The sequence below is a fragment of the Sitophilus oryzae genome, unplaced genomic scaffold (assembly GCF_002938485.1).
Source record: "Sitophilus oryzae breed Bouriz unplaced genomic scaffold, Soryzae_2.0 scaffold_578_pilon_pilon, whole genome shotgun sequence".
Classification (NCBI taxonomy): Eukaryota; Metazoa; Arthropoda; class Insecta; order Coleoptera; family Curculionidae; genus Sitophilus; species Sitophilus oryzae.
Genome location: NW_022147171.1, coordinates 1,213,352 through 1,217,225, shown reverse-complemented (window position 1 = coordinate 1,217,225; position 3,874 = coordinate 1,213,352). Strand labels below are relative to the sequence as shown.

General features: G+C 28.3%; 1 non-coding gene across 1 annotated transcript; it reads right to left on the bottom strand.

Moving 5' to 3' along the window:
* Positions 1-440: 440 nt before the first annotated feature.
* Positions 441-512, bottom strand: Trnaq-uug. Its single transcript has one exon. It is a non-coding gene; the product is annotated as a tRNA-Gln (tRNA).
* Between the last annotated feature and the right edge of the window lie 3,362 nt (positions 513-3,874).

Sequence of the window (3,874 nt, the reverse complement as noted above, 5' to 3'; positions counted from 1 at the left end):
TTAAAGCCATGAGCTTTCGACCGTTTAAAAATTGAAAAAATATACAGACTGCCGAATTCTTTAAAGTTTTTTCAACGCTGGCGCCATCTGTGAACAATCGTAGACACTATCCATTTTTATATTTTGTCGTTGCTTGATAGACGATATATTAATCACAATGTTAATTAATTTTACTGTTGCAATACCTGTACCTATATATTTCTGGTTTGGTTAAAAAAACTTTAAATTTCTAATATTCTTTCTTTGTTTGACACAGTTAATAAAAACTGAAGCCATAATAATTTAATTAATTAAAATAACGAAAATATATTATTTCGTATATATTATGTTTAAAGATGAATTATTGTAAATATTTTATTAAAATATTGTTTATCGTAATAAATGTTATTTATGTTTTATATTTATTATTAGATAAAGAAAATGTAAAATAAAAAAAGTGTAGGTTCCACCGAGATTTGAACTCGGATCGCTGGATTCAAAGTCCAGAGTGCTAACCATTACACCATGGAACCTTATATTATGAATTGAAGTAAACTAGTTAATAACAGTATAACATTGAAAAATCAGAAAAGAGCAATAATTAACGTATAATATTTGTTTAAATATATTTTTAATTTAATTATAGCGAGCTTGTGAAGACATCCCATAAAACAACAAATAAGTACCATTAGAATTACTCTTAGCAGTGTTTCAATATTATGAGTTCGTCATTTTGTGTTAATATACAGGGTGACGCCCCTCATACGACGTGGAGGCTCCAAGGAAGTTTGTATTGATATCAATTTTTGAATCTCCATCAGTTTGTATTGAAATGAATTTTTGTGAGTACATGTAGGTTCATTCAGAGCGCTTTTCAAAAATATAGAGAGTCTTACAGAGTGTCCCCAAAAAAAGTTACATTCATTCACCTCATTCGCCTCGGTTGATTATGCAAAACGGTAAAAAGATGTAGAAGCAAAATATTTTATGGGTATGTGTGGGAAGACAATGTGCATAATTTAAAATTATTTTCAAAAAAACAGGATGTGTCAGAACTAAGATCTATACCAAAGTTACCGAGCAAGCAAAATATATTGCTGAAACATTGCCAAAACTTCGCAAAACAAGGTGTAACATTGCTTTTTTCATTGTAGGGAGGTTTATGCAAGGTGGTATGATTGGTTGCGATCTTCAGCCAAATTACATTGCAGTGCAAGGTTGAAAAAATAATGTTGATGGCAAGTTTATTAATTGAAACCTTGTCACAACCTTACCTATTTCACAATATTATTGAAACGTTGAAGAAAGTACTAATTTGAGATGTATTAGCAATATTGTTAATTTTACGTCAATACAATATTGGTAAAATGATATTGTACCTATGTTTTAAAACTTATTATCCATTAAACTTTCTATTTTGTTATAACTTATTAACTGACTTATTGCTAAAATAATATAGCCAAAAAGAGATAATGTTTGCAATAAAAAACCATTTCATTAGCAACATTAGCAATTTTATGCAATTTTATGTTAACAATAATACATCAGTAATAGGTTATAATCAACAGAAACATTAATGGGTATTAAATTGTAGACTTTCAGATAGGTATAATATACTTTTACTAATATTTTATTGACGAAAAACATAAAATATATTGATAAAAATATGCAATCTCTATATCCAGTGACTTAGAAAGATTAAAAATGCTCGGTAAATATATCCCTACCAAGAAAGTCGAATTTGTCAAACAAATTGAAAAAAAACAAATAAAAACTAGAAATTTATCACTTACTCGTTTCAAAAATTTCAAAAATACTGTCAAGTACTGAGAACTTACTGATCTTTTCGGCTGCTCATTAAATAAGGAATTACTCAACGCTGACCTCTGAGTCGAATTTCTAAAAAAAAATCTTAAAGTTGAATGTCTGAAATAATACAAAATATATATAGGTACAGCATAAACATTATTATATATTTCTTATTCAAAAATACAAAAGGAAAGCATAACATTAAATATATACATATACAAGGAAAGGCAAACTTATATTTTAATTGATTTTATGGATCTTTCATATTTTGTCTTCGCATGTTGAATTGTCTTATTCATGGTTTCAAATTCCTCTTCGGTAAAGTTTTGAAATCTATATCCAATCATTTCCAAAGTAGTAAAAATAAAAACATCAGTTGTAATAAATAAAACAATGAGTCAATGAGAAACTTACCTCGTGTGACAGTAATCTTTGAGGCTCCTTTATATCCTTATTTTAAAAATCTCAAATGATTATAACATCTTATTATTGAGAATAATTAATACTGAATATTATTTGTGATTTTATCATTAGATTGATATACTGGTATCCTTGTTTTAAGTATCTATCTACTTCAATTTTCAGTTAGCTTCAAAAGTTAACCTAAAACATAAAATTTAGATTAAAAACAAACTAAACAAAATTTGTTATACTTATTAATGGCTAAGCATTATTAAAACACATATAATAATAAAATTATACTTACATTTACATTTACATTCATTAAAATCTCATTCGAAAAGCATAAAACGTGATACCAAAAACGTAAAAAAACAAGTGCGTTAACCTAACCTAACTTATACCCTTATACCATATGGTCGAAAAAAAGGCGTCAGCGATGAAAAGAAAAACACTGTCATTTTATATGTAAAATTATATAGGGAATGTCGTCGATATTCATTTCCAAGCCAACTAGACGCCATTTTCTTGGATCTTATGGTATATTTGTTATATTATTAATTATTATTAACTTGTGCGGATCTTTCATTTGAATCTTTGTTGCAATGTTGCAGAAAAAACGTTTTAATTACCATTCAAAAACAATGTTTCTGTAGCAAGGTTTCATCAATCACGACACAACATTTATAAATCAACATTACACAGCAAACTGTTTGAGGATTGACTGCAATGTTGCAAATGTAATGTGAGGTTTTTTGCTTGGTATGTACTTTTTCTTATGGAACACCCGGTATTTTATTTTATTTTTGAATTCTCGGGCATAAAATAAAGCATTTATTATAAAGATTTAATATGTTTAAAACCTTTGGTTTTTGAGATATTTAAAGATTCATGGTATAATAAAAAAGTTTGTCAACACCCTGTACAGGGTGGGTCAAATTCGACGCTTTTAAATGGAAACACCCTTTTCTATAGGAGATAGACAAAATATAATATTGGTGTCTGGAGCTCAATTTTTCTCAAAAACGTGATGGTGAAAACCGCATATCGATATCTGTAACCGTTTCGGAGTTACGGGGTGTTTTTCAAAAATATGCAGTTTTAATCGCTGTAACTTTTTTGCTATGGAAAATTTTGTATTTTTATGAAAACATTTCCAAAGCACCTTTTTACGTAGAATTTAATGGTTTAAGTATAGTTTTTTTAAAATTAATAATTTAAGAATTATCAACAGAAAATTTGATTTTTTATATGGGACGCACTGTATATTTTTAATTTGTTGACAAGAATTTAAAATTACCTTTCTAAAAATATAACACACTTGATATTTTGCTCGATTCCTCTTCGAGATATGGAGTATATCAAAATGCGCCCGCTTTAAATAAGTAGGCTTTGAACGGCACCGGCTGTAATGCAAAAAAATTCTAGCTGTGAGCATCAATTAAAACGAAAATAATATTTGCTATGAGAGATGCAGAATTTTATAAAAATTTAAGATATATTTAACCAACATCAACACATTTAAACTATATCTAATAACAATAAAAATAAATAGCAAACCAGGACATAAGATTTTGCTACAGGTGTTCGACATATCGACTGTCTTCTGTTATGAACAGACGGGCCAGTTTTTGAACATTTCTCGCGGAATTCATTAACTCAGTGGAGGTGAAAGATACCCTCCCAT